The following is a 17669-nucleotide window of genomic DNA, read 5'->3' as shown; positions in this document are numbered from 1 at the left end:
ATTGCCAGCCAATCAGAAAATTCCAGATGTGCCAGAGTTCCAGATCTATTTCTTGGTTTTGAAAGTACATAGCTACATTTAAAAACCATATCATTTCTATAAAGATGATCCTTAGCTGTCTTGCCAATAATACTTTAGGTTTGTACAAGGGCAGGATTTAAAAAAAATGTGAGGAGTAATCATGCCATGATACATACAGTACATACAGACATGTCTGAATTTCACATGTTCAGGGTCACCCCCCACCCATGTTCTAGCCCACTCCTATCTACACTTAAAGCCCAGCCAGGAGAGATGGCTTGCTTAATGGTGGGGAGATGTATGGACTGGGAACAGACAGCTTTATATTGAATCTTTAACAGCAAAATGACTACTCGACAGGATAGAGGATGGAGAAACTATATGCATCTCCGATTGATTTAGTCTATAACAGAGGTGCTCAACCTTCAGCCCACAGGCCAGATCTGGCCTGGGGTGCCAGCTTGTCTGGCCCACAGGGCTCCCTATGGGTCTAGAAATTTGGTGGTGTAGGAACAGTGGCACCACTCTCCTGTTGCTAAATTTCCATGCTCATGGGTAGCCCCAGACCTTGCATGCAGGATTTGGTGCTCAATCCAGTGAGTAGGGCAGGGTGGGGGTGGGACTGGGCCCCAGGGCCAAATCCCAGCATGCATGAGCGGTGTCAGACCCTTGGGGCCCAATCCTGTGGGGGTAGGAAGGGACAATACCAGGCCCCTTGTGCCCAAACCCAGTGTGCAGGCAGGGAGGGGTAGTGCCAGTTACCCGAAAGCCTGATCCTGTTGCACAGAGCTTGATCTGGCTTACAGACTGGCCCCACACCACTCATCTGACCCACAAAACCAAAAGACTGAGCACCACTGGTCTGTGAAATTAATCTCTCCCCTGTCTTCTATCTATGTAGCAGTCATGAAGGCCTCTGCATCAGCATGCATGTAGTATAGCGTCTTGGTCAATCGAGGTCTCATCCAAAGCCTGTTGAAAGTAATGGAAAGGTAGTAATTGACTTCACTAGGCACTGCATCATGCACCAGGGTCAGGAATGATACTGCTGCATTAGCACCGTATCAAGTCTTCAGCCACAGTCTCTGAGGCCAAGAATGTAATTAACCCTTTCCATTCATTCACAAAATCATAAAATCATAGAAAATTGGGGTTGGAAGGAACCTCAGGAGCTCATCTAGTCCAACCCTCTGTTCAAAGCAGGACCAGCCCCAACTAGATCATCCCAGCTAAGGCTTTGTGTAGCCAGGTCTCAAAAACGTCCAAGGATTGAGAGTCCACAACCTCTCTGGCTAACCTGTTCCACTGCTTTACTACCCCCACATGAGAGAGTGTTTCCTAATATCTAATGTAAACTTCCCTTGTAACTTGAGACCATTGCTCCTTGTTCTGTCATCTGCCACCACTGAGAAGAGTCTAGTCCCATCCTCTTTCGAACCACCCTTCAGGTAGTTGATGGCTGCTATTAAATCTCCCCTCAGTCTTCTCTTCTTCAGACAAAGCCAAGTTCCCTCAGCCTCTTCTCATAAGTCATGTCCCCCAACCCCCTAACCATTTTCATTTCCCTCCATTGGACTTTCTTCAATTTGTCCATGTCCTTTCTGTAGTGGGGGACCCAAAACTGGGCACAGTACTCCAGATGTGGTCTCACCAGTGCTGAATAGAAAGGAAGAATCACTTCCCTTGATCTGCTGGCAATGTTCCTACTAATGCCATTAGATTTTGACTGGGATGTGCCAATGCTCTTGCTGAGACTTAAAGCCAGAGGTTCCTGGATAGAGGTCTTGCCCCTCCACTCAGGGCCAGACCAATTGCCATATTTGAGGTGAGGAAGGCATTTTACCCCAAGGTCAGATTGGTACAGACTGGGGTGGGGGGGTTGCCTTCCTTTGTAGTAGGGGGCATGGCCCACTACCTATGATCTCTTGGGCATATATTAACAACATTTTATAGAATCAGGATTTTGGCTGCCATGCATAGGTGACATGTAGGGAGTGCACGTGCACCGCCTGAGACCACTGGTACCCCCCTTAACAGCAAGTGCTCTTGGCTTAGACAACAAGCCGGGGGGGGGGGCAGGCAAAGTGCTGGTGGCCACTCCTGAAAAGTGCCACTGGCACTTCCGGGCTCGGAGTTCAGCCGAGGGGGGACCCCTGTTCCCCCCGCCGCTGACACTGTGGGGGCCACCTGCAGACAGTTCCCGCTCAGCCCACCCTTGCTCCCGATGTCAGCAAAGCCACCTGTGGCCGGTCCCCGCTCACTGCTGCCACACCCCACTGCGGACCACCGCCATCACCACCTGCAGGTGGTTGCCATGCCCCCCCAGCCTCGGGACGCACGCGTTGCCTATGCTGCCATGGTTCCCCTGCTTTACCTGTGGCAGGTCAGGCTGTTAAGTCTTGTATTTTGTCAGGGCTGATGGTAGTTTTACAAGGAGGTTTGAGTATGGATTTGTATAGGAAGGTTTGGGTAGGCCTGATGCTGCCTCAGGGGGCTGAACTAGATGACCTCTGGAGGTCCCTTCCAGCCCTACTTCTCTATGGTTCTATAATATGATTCTATAATTATAAATCATTGGAGCTAAAAGGAGTCAGAGGAACGGCCTGACATTTCAAATTAAAATACTTTTTTAATTGGCTGTAATTCAAACACAATGATTGCCTTCAGTCTTTGCAGAAGCATGGTCTTCTGCCTTGAGAATACAGCTGATAACTTTTTAGTTTAAATCAGCTTTCCACATCAAAAATATTGGGAGACAATAAAGTAGGACTTTGTGAAGGACACTATTTCCAAGTCCATCTATGGGGAGCCTGCTGCCAGATTGCAAGTGGTATAACAAGAGTTTGTATGGTGCTGCACAATGGTTCATTAGCTCCCTTCAGGTGTTTATTTCAGTATTCTCTGAAAAGCCATGAACATATTTCTGTTCATCTTATGGTTTTAAAACAGACGTTGAGTTCTATTGACTTGGCAGTCTCTCTTGCATGAGTTATACACTAATGAGAATAGATGTAAGGGAGCTGATACTTGGAAAACTAACTGCACCAGTAGTTAGGAAGTAATTACAGGGTGTGTTTCTGCTTTTGCCAGGAGTATTCAACACCAGTAGAAGGAACTCTCCAACTTTGTCAAAGGTGATTTGTTTTCCTAATATGCATTATTGTTTTTTTTTAAATCACAATGCAATGCTTGCTTTGTCCTAATCAGATTTGTAATGCTCAAGTGGTGGCAGCAGTTATGGTGGTGGTGGTGGAGTTAAAAAAAAATAAATGAGCTGGGCTTTTAGGATCCACACGCAGCTTGACGTTCTTCAAGTAGACTGCAACTGCCCTTAACAGCTGGTAGAGTTTATTAAAATGTCGCACTTTCTACTAGTAACATGTGCAGCAGATAATGATTGTGAATTGGTCTTTCCTAGCAAAAACTTCCCACCTATCAGCCCTTTGTTTACTTCTAGCTGCTTCCCTGGTCTCTGATGGATGTTTTTTATTTGAAGCCAACTTTCCTTAAAGATGTCAGTGGTTTTGAACATTGCTTATTTTTCAGCCCATTCAAATAATGTAGAGATTAATTTCTTGCACAGGTTATTCAGATGGATCTCTGATCATTGGGGGACTCTTCATGAGCATGGTATAGTTCTTCATACATCAATTAAGAAGATTGATCATAGGTTTGGAAACAAATTTCCCACAGGTGCAGAGAGAGAGGATGGTCTTCTGGATACGGCAGGGACTGGAGAATTGGTTCTACTTTCAGCTCTGCCAGAGTTTTACGCAAATCACCTAGGGTTCGAGAATGCTTGTTTTCACAGTTGGGCCTAGTCCCTCTGTTATCAAAAAAGGGAAAAATAAAGGAACTAGGGTTGCCTACATGTATGTTTAAAATTTGCAGGTCCATGATAGGCTCTGTCAATGACCATGGATCTAAAAGAATTGCTTGCAGGAAATGAGTTGATTATCATATTCAGCCTTTTTTTTCTCAGGACTAATTATCAGCCAAGAGGTAAAACTAACACAATGCTTCTTCTGGGCATGTGCTGTGTTCGGTGCACTGAACTTAAAGTAAAGTACTGTTTTTTTTCACATGTGTAAGCTGCCATAATTTCCATGTACCAAACACAATCATCCCTGTGCATTCTTGTAACAGCTGTGGTATGTAGTTAAACCATGCCTAGATGACCCCCCCATTAGTGTTTCATGAATTGAGTTCAGCATCCTTATTTGCTCTGGGTTTGTGATCAACATGGACAAATCAATTCTAATTCCCACATTCTTTAGGATTTTTGTAGGTTTTAATAAGGACCTTGGAGATTCCTTTTTCAAAGAAAAAGAATAATTCAGGCTTAGTAATTAGGCGTCATACAGTCACTGCTCACATAGAGGAATCTAAAAAGTCCTTTATAGTTCCTAGGAGGCCAATTAACCTTCTTTTAAATATAGCTCTCTATAGGTACAGATATGTGTGTATCATATATATATGATAATCACATAAATATAGGTTTATGTAAATAGATTTTGATGGGCACGTAGGAAAGATGAAAGGTGTCCAGCAGCCTGCTTGAAGTACTGTTTAATCTGGATGATGCATACAGCAGAAAAGAACGTAGTTCACGCTCCTAGAGGGGCATTTGTTAGGAAAGGGGAAACACTGTACAAGAAAAGCAACAGCTTCACCTCCTCTCCTTAGTGTGGGAATGTGACACTCCCTGGCAGTGATGCAGTGAGAGCTCCCCTTCCTGTTCCAATTTCCTTTAACTAATGGTTGGTTCTTCAGGGCTGGCAGTGCTATAAACATAGCAAATTCTCCTTTTTCCATAAAAGCTCATGCCTCTGACTCCCAGTCCCCAGAGTAGGAAGGTGGCATTTTCACATACTTCTGAGAGGAAGACTGCACTTTAAAATGCAGGTGATTCCTCTTCAGATTTCCACTTGACTTTCAGAGTAGGCATGAGGAAATGGTAATGTAGAGAGGGTGTGAAGAGGAAATTAGCCAAGCTCTACTCTTCCCCTCCTCCATTCTTCTTTTTTTTGCCCTTTCTCTCCTGCTGCAATCCCTCTTTGCCTACATTAAATGAATGCATGTAACGTGTTGTGGCTGTCATTCCCTTGTTAGTGTTGTGCTGGATGGCAGACATGATACTGAACTTCCTGTGGTGATAGGAACAAGAGGAGCCCCTGGATGTGATTGACCTTTGCCTTGCACCTTGCATCTTACACAGTGGTGTAGCAAAGGGGGTGAGCAGAGCGACTGCCCCAGGCGCCAAAGCGAAGGGGAGCCAACAGGCATTGCCCAGCTGGTGCAGGGCACAGGATGGAGTGGTGAGTGGCTCATTTGGGGGGTGCAGGGAAGGGGGAAGGGCAGCTCCCGCCATTGCGTGCATGCCCGAGCAAGCATGGGGGGGCGTGTGCCCATCAGATCTATGCGCAGGGTGAGGGTGGGCTGCCGCTGCGGGCTTTGCTCTGGTGCCATACGTCGTTGCTACAACACTTATCTTACACCTTAGTACCTCAGTGGAGCATCTGTACGCCCCATCACTCATGTCAGTAGCAGCCTTTTATACCCATTGGGCATTGGAATGAGCTTTCTCCAAAGTTTCTCCAAATCCATAGAATTTTAATTCAGTGAACTTTGGAGAGAGCAGCAATGAATGACCATGGCTAGATGAGAGGCTATACAGAAGAGACTCAGGCCCAGCCACCCACAAAGCCAAGGAGAGGAGAGTGTCCTGGGATCTGGATTTACTCTGGGGCAGATGGGCTATATGAGAATGAGCAATTATTTATGAGTTATACTTTTCTTTTTAACCTCTGTCTATTAATCAGTTTCTCCCCTTTACCCCTTTGACCTCTTACATTTACTCAATTTCCTACTCAAAACTTTTTCAAGAAAACTGCTGAGCTGGCTGGGAGACACACTGACAATACCTATCCTTTTTGTCTTCTGTTTTCTGTCATTGGAACTGAAACCCCATGTGGCACTAGGATCCTCTCAACCAGTTTCAATCCTATAAAGAAAAGACTATGATAAAAATACCATTATTGGGGAATAATCTTCTTAATACTAAATTGGATATATATTAGGCTGCAAACAATTCATTCTATTATCTATTGTGACTCAGGGATGTTCATTTCTGAATAATCTATGGCCAAAGGCGGCAATACATAATAATATTAAAAAGGTCAGTGAAAAGAGGATGTGCAAAGCAATATTTTTTGCCTCTTACCAATTGCTTTCCTGGGGATTAGCCTGAATTTATGGAATTTATGGAAAAACTATAAACACAAAGCTGAATTTGTATTTACAGAAAACAGCTGTTTTGCTTAAAAAAAAATCTGTAATGCACAATAGAGCTTAATGTGAAGGCAAAGGCCCCTCTACATGTGCACGGAAGAAGATGCAATTGTGGGACTGCACATTAGATCCTATTGCACCATATCTCCAGTGCACAGGGAGCCTGGGATCATGATCCTGGGTTCCTCCTGCACCAAGTCCTGTGGCTGCAAGCCCCACAGCTGGGAGGGTGCACAGCAGGGGCAGTGCTCCCCACACTGCTGCCGTGAGGCCCACAGCCAACATAGGCTGTGGGGCTTACAGTGGGGGCAGTGCCAGAAATGCTGCCTGCTCTTTGAGCATTGTCAGCTGCAGGACTTGCAATAGGGGCTGCAGGGTTCACAGTGGAGGCAACAGGGAGAACGCTGCTGTCATTACAAACCTCATGAAGTGTGGGGCTTGCAGTGGTGGCAACATTCCTGGTGCTGCCCCCACTGTGAGCCCCACAGGAACACGAATTGCAGGGCTCGCAGCAGGGGAGCATGGGAAAGAATACTGCCCCCACAAACCCGACCTCACAAGGCTCAGAGCAGGGGCAGCATTCTTCCTGCTGCTCCCACTGCAAGCCCCACAGCCAAAGATACTGCCCCTGCTGTGAGCCCCACAGCTGACGAGGCTCAGCAAGGGCACACTGTTGGCTCATATTCAGCTTATTGTCCACTGTAACCCCCAGGTCCTTTTCTGCAGAGCTGCTGCTTAGGCTGGCTGTCCCCAACCTGTTCCGGTGCATGGGATTGTTCCATCCTAAGTGCAGGAATTTGCACTTGTCCTTATTGAACCGCATGGGATTTCTTTTGGTCCAATCCTCCAATTTGTCGAGGTCTCTCTGAACCCTAACCCTATCCTCCCATCTATCTACTACTCCCCCCAGCTCACATCGTCTGCAAACTTGCCAAGGGTGCACTCCATCCCATCTGCCAAGTTGTTGATGAAGATATTGAACAAAACCAGCCTCCCAACTGACCCTGGGGCACTCCACTTGATACCATGAGACATCGAGCCATTGATTACTATTCTTTAAGTCTGATGATCCAACTAGGTTTCTATCCACCTTACAGGCCATTCATCCAACCCATACTTCTGTAGCTTGCTTACAAGACTATTGTGGAAGACTGTATCAAAAGCCTTGCTAAATCAAGGTATATCACATCCGCTGGTCTCCCTGCATCTGTAGAGCCAGTCACCGCATCATAGAAGACAATCAGGTTGGTCAGGCATGACTTGCCCTTGGTGAATCCATGCTGACTGTTCCTAATCACCTTCTTCTCCTCCAAATGTTTAGAAATACATTCCTTGAGGACTTGCTCCATGATTTTTCCAGGGACCAAAGTGAGGCTGATTGGTCTGTAATCCTCAGATCCTCCTCCTTCCCTTTCTTAAAGATGGTCACTGTATTTGCCCATTTTCAGTCATCCAGGACCTCTCTCAATTGCCATGAGCTTTCAAAGATGATGGTCAGCAGCTCTGTAATCACATCAGCCAGCTCCCTCAGTACCCTCAGGTGCATCACATCTGGCCCCAGGGACTTGTACATATCCAACTTTTCTAAATACAGGTACTCCTCACTTAAAATCATCCTACTTAATATTGTTTCGTCATTACATCGCTGACCTATTAGAGAACATACTTGTTTAAAGCCGCGCAATGTTTGGTTATAACGTTGTTTGGCCACCACCTGATAGTAGGTAACTATTGTGATGTAATTGGATTCACTTAAGATAGTTTTGCTTAAAATCTCATTTTTCAAGAACATAACTATGACGTTAAGTGAGGGATAGCTGTAGTCCCTAACCTGTTCTTTTGCCACTGGTCGCTGCTCACCTCCTTCCCATAGCATGCTGCCCGGTGCAGTAGTCTGGAAGCTGACCTTGCCTGTAAAGACTGAGGTGAGAAAAGCATTGAGCACCTCAGCCTTTTCCGCATCATCTGTCAGTAAGTTGCCTCCCCATTCAGTAAGGGACCCATGCTTTCCCGTAACCTCCTCTTGTTGCTGACATACTTGCAGAAACCCTTCTTGTTACCCTTCACATCCCTTACTAGCTGCGACTCCAATTGCCCTTTGGCCTTCCTGATTTCATCCCTGCATGCCCGAGCAATTTTCTTGTACTCCTCCCTAGTCATTTGTCCAAGTTTCCACTTCTTGTAAGCTTCCTTTTTATATTTAGCTCATTAACATATGGTTAATATGCACCATTCTGGTCTCCCAGGCCAGGGGTTTCCCCTAGCAATGCATGGGTTGGCTTGAAGCAGCATCACAGAGATAACCCAAGCCAACACTGCATACACTAATGCTGGAACCAGGGCCACATTTATGCAGTACTGTACCCAGGATAATTAGCTCTGGCTCTGGTACAAGCATGTGTAAAGCTAGCTTAGGGTAACTTTGCAGCATGAGTAGCAAGAAGACTATGAGGAAGGTAGGCCAGGGACCTTGTATGGGGTTGGGGGTCAGTTGGTTGGGGTTATGGGGAAGGTGGTTTCTGATATTGTGTGTGGGGAGGGTGAGAGGAAATAGATTATGGGATTGTGCATTTGTCAAGGACTTGAGCTCTGTGGCAATGTGGGAGGAAGGTGGGCACACAAGTTTTTGGGATATACAAAGGATTGGAGGGGTACAGAGGTAGGGGGGTTGTAGCCTGTTTTAAAACTAGAAATTCAAATTCACGTCCACTTTTAAGGGTCTAATCCCAATTCGTACATTCTTAAAAAAATATCCTAAACTCTCTCACTGTTTGTGATCACTTGTTTGCCCTTTAAGCACATTTCCCTGAAGTCATGTGACACGGTCCATATTTCAGTTAACTACTTGGGTCATGTCACTCATACCTATTTATGTCAAAGTTATATCCGCAGGACTTGCAGATCCCAGGGCTTCCTTAATTTAGAGTACTGCATTCTACACTTATATTCTATGCTACAAAGTAGCAGGTAGAGCGAAGGACCATGCTTGGGGGGTCAAGGAAAAGTTGGCTGTGGGCTGAGGGTGGGGAGAGAAGGATAAAATTTTGGGGAATGGGACTGGGGGAGAGGCAGTGTGTGGGCCTGGCGGTGGGAACAATGGAAGAAGATGGGGGTGTCAGAGGGTGGTTAAGGTGCAGCAATCAGAAGTAGATGCTGAATATGGGGGGCAACGATTGCTGCAGGTATGGTATGGTTGGAAACAGGGTGCTGGTTGTATGTAGCAGCAGTAGCTGAAGATCAGGGCTAGAGGAAGGTGTCTTATAGGTTGCCACGTAGTGACAAAACAGGTGAGAAAGGCCTGCAGTGGAGATGCCTGGACAGCAAGGGGCACAACCCCTGTGTCCTGGAGGCAAAGGAGAGCACAGCGCAGCCTCATAATCCCTGGGATGGGTCTAGGCATGGGTTAAAGGCTGACCTCAGGGAACTGAGTGAGGTTCTTGGCAGATGAATGGAGCTGCCCTTTAAAACAGCAAGCAAAACATCTCGTTCTCCCCCTTCTCTTAGTGACTGCACCTTTGGGCTAGTTCAACTCTATGCAGTTCCTGAATAAAAGCTGATACAATATCATTCAGCTCCTGATTGTCAAAAAGCCAGACAGCTTGGATGTAGGCCGGGCTCTTTAGGGTTTGATGTATCTGGCCTTGCTAAAGTTGATACTTCCAAGCTTCTTGTAAACTGGTGAGGAACAGACCAGTATGCATGTGGAGGAAACGCTTATGAAATAAGCTTGGTCACTAGAAGATGAGTCCTAACTGGGAGGGTTGTTGTATCGACCCTAGAACCTTGTTTGACTTTGAAATCCTGGGCTGGTAGTTAGAAAAGCTGTACATTTGGAAGAGTTGCTCTACTCAGACTCCTATTTAAATACATCCCTGAGTTTCAGCTGTGATTTTTAAACAATACAGCTGTAACCTTGCTTTATTTCCTCATGCCCAACCCTGGTAGAAAGTAATTTAGCTGGGACTGTGTTTAAACTCAGCTTGATGAGAAGGCGAAGTCGATGTCGATGGAACTAAAGAAAGGGAAAATCCTGTTTGGTCCCTCTAGTAAATTGGATTCAGGTAATGCCCATCTGTGGGAAAACCAGAGAAAACCAAATACAACCAAACAGTGTATTGCGCCATTTAGAGTAAACCAAAAAAAAAAAAAAAAGGTTGGGAACTTGGTCCCATGCAGGCAGCCCAAGTTTGGGACCTGACCTAGGGTTGAATGCCTTCTAAATCATAGAATCATAGAAAATGAGGGCTGAAAGGGACCTCAGAAGCCCATCTTGTCCAACCCCTGTTCAAAGCAGGACCATCCCCAATGAGATCATCCCAGCCAAAGCTTTATCTAGCTGGGATTTAAAAACCTCCAAGGATGGAGAGTCCACAACTTCTCTGGGTAACCTGTTCCAGTGTTTTACTACCCTCCTAGTAAGGAAGTTTTTCTTAGTGTCTTAGCTAAACTTCCCTTGCTGCAATGTGAGACCAAATGGCAGGCTCCTTCCCAGTGGTCTAACTCTACACCTTAAAGTAAATGGCCGCATTGCTTGCAGTAGTCTTTGGTTTCTGCTATGCCAGATTGCAATTACTGAATGTTAAACAAACTGTAATTGAGGGTCATCGCACTTGAAACTGCCCAGGATTTACTTTTGTAAAAATATGAGGTGTGTTGATTTTGAGAGGTGAAAGGCGTGGGGGGGAAGAGAGGGAGGAGGGGCTGCCAAGGGGGCCTGAGCACAAACTGATAGCTGTAAAAACAAAATTCAGCTTTTAAAATAAGTGCTAAAAGTAGTCACTTCTAAGGAGTCATGCAACTGCTTGGCTTTCTGCTCCCTTTTTGGCAAGTGTCAGAGAATGAAACCTTAGACTGCAATTAAGTAGGACAAGTCTTAAACTCATAAATTGGCTCTGGATCAGGGTTGCCCCTTTCCACAGCTGGAGGGGGGGGAAGGGCGGGGGCGTTCTGCAGTTCTCATCATCTTTAGAAAGGGGCTGACATTCCTGCATACCTAGGTCTGGTATACTGCACTAGCCTCAAGTAGGTTTCAATGGTTTATTGATCAGCTTTTTCACCACTATTGCATGCTGTCTAATTTCTTTCAGCTTCAAATTTTCTTGTGCCTATGTAATGATACTGACTTTTCTCAGTACAACCAAACAACTGAAAAAGGAGCAGGCCAGCTCTTCATGGACTTCCAGGGGAGTTTTGTCTGCATAAAAGCCATGTAAAAATGGCTAGAGCCTTTAGTATTTCACGAAGTGTGTGATTTGCTAAATTCTTTGATTTACAGCTTTAGTGTCTGATGCTCATTGAATCCTGAAGGGTTGATGATAATCCAAATAAGTGTGCCATTTAAAAAAAAAAAAAAAATCCTTAGGCCTTGGTCCTGTCTAGGCAAGAATTTTGAGGGTCAAGGTAATAATTTAAAGATCAATGGTTTACAAGCCCAGCAAGATAAGGGAATCTAACATCCTCCACAATTTATGGGAGGTAGCTTACAAAGAAATCTAGATGGCTTGGACTAAGGGTCAATTTTGCACATACGTTTCCTGTTAAATAAAATCCCTTCTCACGGTGACCTTTGCTGTTGGGTTGAGGCAGTTTTGTTTGAGAGCTGGTTTTTGCCACTTACTGAGTGCAAGTCTGGGCAGCAATAACGAGTGGGTTGAATGGCTCCCAGGTGCATTTGCAGTCACCTGAAATCTGATTTGGTTTGAGTTCCAGCCAGCCCACCTCCAGAAAAGTGTGGTGGGCCCAGACTGTTTGCCTTCTTCCTGCAAAAGCTCCTCTTCCCTCCCAGCACTCCATTTCCCTTCTTGTATCTTTCCTCTTGGCTTCATAGCTTGGCCATTCCTTTTTTTTCTCCCTGGTGGTTTTGGTTTTTTTTATCCTGGGGTTTTGGGGAAGTAGCAGATACTGGAGGACATGGTCTTCTTTACTGACTCCTACTAACACTTTCTGGGGCTGAGCATCGTGGAGACTAGCTGATGGCAGTGGAGATGGAATACTAACTCTCTCCGACTGTCTACTCAGGTAAGTTAGGCTCATTGAAATCCATGGGAGCCTTTCCACTGACCTTGTAGGCACCTCCACTTAGCCACTGAAATGCCTCAAAATGTACGCCCATGCCAGGAGGATGATCCCTGTCAATAGTTAGTCACCAGACTTCTTGTGCAGTGAATCAGAAGACCTAGATGCCTTCCTGGGGCAATGAAAATAGCTGAGCCACTCAGCAGGAAGGTGCCTACTATTAGCAGTGCAAGGCACAGGTGTATCTGCAGTCTCATCCTCCCCCCTGCATGCTTAGGGGTCTGTTTAGGGGCTCCACTGCCTTGGGATACAGACTGCTCAGAGAAGAGGCACCCACCTGAGCCAGCATGCCTAAGTCACAGCACCACTGAGTTCAACATGTAGCACACCAACTTCTCCACTCATTCTTGACAGCAGCCAGTGGGGTAACACCCAGCAGCCTAGTGCCAGAAGCACTTGCCCAGGGGCTCAGAGATCTAGGTTTTAGGCCCTCGTCTCTCTGAGGGGATTCAAGCTCCAGCATCCTTGTCTTCTGTGTGCTGAAGTCAATGCTGTGGATGTGAGTTTGAAGACAGAGGGGTGCTGCCTGTCAATGGAGGCCTTTGGGGAGCTTAAGTGCTTACCAGCGACACTCTGAATCGCCGTGAAGCTAAAATGGAAGCTGGACACACCACCTGAATCGCTGCTCTGCCGGGGCAGAAGCTGTAGTACAGATGCTAGGAGAACTTCACAGGCTGAGATGAAGACTACAGGCACCTACTTCAGGTACCTTGTGTGGGTTGTGGCTGCTGGTGCAATGTCAGTAGGAATCACTTGCTCCTTGGAAGTTGGGCACCTAAACCCTGGCCCAGAGCCAATAGGAATTTTAGCCTTGGTCCTGCCCCCGCCCCCAGTGTGGAAGCTACAGGCCTGAGTGGGGTGGGGGGAGGTGTCACATGTTCAATGTAATACTTAATGCAGTTAAAATGAAAGTAGATGAACATGCAAGTAGTTTAGTATGTGATAAGTGCCCTTGTGGCATTTAAGGTGGTCCCTTTCAGGTGAGGGCTATCGCCTAACATTTACCCATTTTAACATGTAACTACATTGCAATGACTTGCAGCTGCTGCAAGTAAATATATGACAAGGCCCCGACTGAGGCCTATATAGGTCACTGGGGCTAGAAACAGGAGTTTCACGTAAACCGGTTTAAAGTGATCAGAAACTGGTTTAACCCTGTAACAGAACAGAAGCTTAGTGCACATAAACCAATTTCAAAATAGCTGAAACTGGTTTATGATAAACCTGGTCTAGTTTCAGACTTAAGTGATTTGGGTCAAACTGCTTTGCAGCCCTGGGCTGGACTGGGCTGTCTGCTCCACAAAGCACAGCTGGTCCCGCCCCTCTGCTCCCTCGCTGGAGCAGTGGGGGCTGGCTGAAAGGCAGGGGTGCAAGCCCAGCTGGGGATGCAGCGCAGTCTACTAGAGGGAGTGCCCCTTGCCAGGCAAACTCCAGCTGGGGTCTGGGGCCAGGCAGGGAGAGGGGGCGTTAAACACCCCTTCCCCTGCTCAAATTTACTGCTGGCTGCAACTGTGGATTACAAATCCCAGGGGTGCCTGGAAACAGGAAGAGGAAGTGATGAGCAACCCTGCGGAGCACTGTGATTGTGGACTACAAATCCCAGAGAGCTCAGGGGCACCAGGAAGAGGAAGTGAACACACAGCCAGAGAGGTGTGCTCTAGTGTCCCCTGGCTTCTGGCCTGCGGCACTGTAGGTATGTGGCTGCATTTCCTGAATCAAAGGTAAATGTCTATTTCCATTTCAATTTAATCGCTTCAGTTTAGACCCACCTGCAAAGACTGAATAGATTCAGCCTTGGGCTTTTTGACTGTCTGTACCTAGCAGGAGGGTCAGGTGGCCTTCACAATGAGCAGGCAGCTGCCTAAGGTAGCCAATAAGATGAGGCTTACCACACCCCTCTCTTTGTTTAGGTTGTGTGGGCTACACAGCAGTACTTCCATCCACCTGGTGGTCACAGCCCTGAGCCACATGGCAGTCCCTTGGCCACTGAATGACCGTAGTCAATGTTCTAGGGGTTTGAGCAGGCTTTATGTGAGGTACCTAGATTCTGCCTCCGCCTCTTTGTAGATCTGGCCCTTCAGCACTTTGGAAAAGTTTACTCCGAGTCAGGGCATGCATTGCCAAAACACAAGCAATTAGGAAATTCAAAACATAGGGCCACAGAAAGCCCTGAAACATCCTTTACTGGCCCAATAGATATTTTCTAGGATGAGTCTACAATTCCTAGAATTGAGGCCTTAGTGTTCCAGGGAATAAATATTTCTGTTGCTTCTTTTCTCTGACTGTAACTGACCCCCTGCCCTTCCCACCCCGGCACAAGCAAGAGCTAGGGCAAGACACCTTGCTGAGCTAGGTTTTCCTTTAATTGCCAAGGTATTGTTGGCTTCTGAGAGTAACCTTCTCTCGCTCTACATCATGGTACTGCTCATGTGCCACTGGCATTAATTGCAACTCTTTCAAAATGCAAACAAAATAGGATTTGCTGGTACCAGTTGTTCCATTATCTCCAGTTCATAAGCAGTCACAATAGAACTCAATGGACACAGAAAAACCTATAAATTCCAAGGATTAAGCTGTCTATGGATTTCACTGTATGCTCCTGAATCTTAACTGGCAGTACAGATAACCTTCCAAATGCAGACAAATGCACCACGCCCAGCCATGAAACCCCAACACTGGCATCAGAGCCCGGTGTCTGCCCATCCCCCTGTGGCAGCATAAGTCACTAACCACAGGGCTAATGGATAATCTGTTCCATTGGAATAATCTTTTTCATTATTCAATAATTGAGATGCCTGCCATTGTGCTCAAAAATGAGAATAATGTTTGTGGCAACAGTGCTGGGTTCCTGTGGTGCAGCTGACAAGTTATTTTCCATCCAGTAAGTACCATTCTTTTTCTAATTCCATGTTAATCTACATTTAGGTGACTTTTCTTCTCCTCCTGTTGTCTCCAACCTGCTGATGCTGTCAGCCATATGGGAAGGTTTTGCCTTTTTTGGACCTTGGGTGCGTGGCCAGCCAAACATTTAGTCCAAGGGGGTCTTATGCATTTTCCCCTGTCCCTTCTGAATTGAAGACTGAGCTAATTAACCTTCACCACAGTTTGGTCCCTGCTGTGTTGGGTCGATGAGGGAAACTTCTGAGGGCTCAGGGATCTACACTCCAGTTGGAATATGCCGTCAGCAGGTTCAGGAGCATTGTCACTCTGTGACAACCTCTCAAGAGCAATTATGTTCACCACTTCTCTTCTTTACAAGTGTTCTCAAGGACAGGTGGGGGCAGAAAGGTGACCAAGGTATGGTTCGGGGAAGTTGGGATTGGAGGGAAGGATGTTTGCTATCCCTCTCAGTGCCCAGAACATTGCAGTGGTGGGAGCTTCTGTGGCCCTGATTAACATCACCGTATGTTGAGTACTTTGTCTTCTTACAGTCATAGAGGGTACTTCATTTCCCCAACACTTCCTCTGTCCTACACTAGCGGCATGGCAGTAACCAGGGTGGAGACTGGGAGAAGCATACGAAACTAAAAGGGCCCTGGTTAAAATTAAGTTAATGACAGACCTCTTTTTGGCTTCAGCTGGTGAATATGTGTGGCCTTTTTATTGCTGTCTTTCTGCAACAAGTTTAGGTGTTTCACACAGACACACCCAGAGCTCTGGCTGCTTTTGGGTAGCTAGGATATCCAAATTGATAGCATTGGTGTGTGCCAGATGCACACAGCTGTATTCATTTTGCTTTCAGTTGGCTGGCATGACTTCTAAAAGCTGCCTCAAGCAGAGGTTTCCAAACCCATGCATTCATCTTCTATAGAAGAGAGCATCTGTTTTCCTGGGTGGATTGAGTTTGGTGGTCTCAGGACCATACCCAGGACTATAGCACCTGGGGTGCAGGGCACTGAATAGGCAGGAACACTCAACTATCCTCTTGTCATTAGAGGTTGCAAAAGAGGCCCTTGGACAGGGCTATTTGCACAGCTTCAACCAGAGCTGTAATATTTAGTGGCTAAACAGCAGATGTCATCCTCCCCAGTTGCCTGATCAACATTTCATCCCCCCAAATCAATTCCTGGAGTGACTGCCCTGGTCACTCTGCCCTAGTTATGCTACTGCTTTAGAGCTGGCCAATAGTTAACTGATTCTGCTAAATGTGAGAACTGTTTTAGCCCAAATCATCTCTGTTCCCCTCCTTTCTCTCCATAAGCTCAGTCCTCACAAGTGCTGCCTCAGCCACAACCTAAGGCTCCACTGGTAACACATAAATATGTGTTATCACTGTTGGGCACCCCAGGCCTTTTGATGCTAATGCTGCTACATGGTAGCAGCAATGAAGATAAACTGCCTCTTTTTTCTTGCTTTTAAAAAGCTGCAATAGGCCTTTTAGCTACTTAGAACAGCTTACAGCTATTGTGAATGTCTCAGAGAACAAACAAACAGTTGTTTATCTTCATTTGCTACCATTGTGGAGAAGCATCAACATTCAAACCCATTGGCCTCAGGCAACCGCAATGGTAGCACTGCAGTCTCAGGGTTTAGTGCTCGCTGTGCAGAGATGGAAAAACCTCTTCTCTCTTCCCACCACAGCTGCTAAACCATCTTCCCACATGCCCCTTCCACATCCAGCCTCAATACAACCACCGCTGGATTTTTACTCTAAATACCTGCCCTGAGGAGGGGATGGTACATTTCTTCAGGTGAATTGACCACCATGCTCGCCTCCAGAGCTGTTTTGGGCTCAAAGTAAAGAAAGGAGTATTTTAAACAGGAACACTTTAACAGAACAATTAAATGTATAAAATGAAAACATGTTGCAACTCAAGTAGGATGTGTCCCAGCACCAGGATATACATGTTGAAAGTAGCTCTTAAATGGTTTCCTTTCTCCCCTAAAACTATTTGCAGCGTGCTAGGACACACAGCAGAGGGTACAGTCATTAGGCAAGTCCCAATGGCCATGCTTAAAAACACTCTAGAAAACTAACTCATGTGCCCTCATGAAACATGTGGCATTCCCTTGAGTGTATATATAGGGAAAGTTGCAGACACTGAGGGTCAAGAATCTAGCTACTGAAGGAAATTTTGGAGAGTGTTCAATTGTCTGCACTGCACTGAAACATCTTGCTGTGTCTGGTATCTCTGCCTGTCAGAGTGGTACACTGCTGAACACATACTTTTGCTAGTCCACATACAGTAGGTTACGTATCTGGTCGAAGGGAAACTAACATGACCACTAGCGAAAGAAGAGGACTTGAGTCATTTTTTTCCCTTTGGTCTTCTGTTCCATCA

Source organism: Alligator mississippiensis, chromosome 1, assembly GCF_030867095.1.
Source record: "Alligator mississippiensis isolate rAllMis1 chromosome 1, rAllMis1, whole genome shotgun sequence".
In the NCBI taxonomy this organism is placed as follows: Eukaryota; Metazoa; Chordata; order Crocodylia; family Alligatoridae; genus Alligator; species Alligator mississippiensis.
This window is presented reverse-complemented; position numbering follows the sequence as displayed.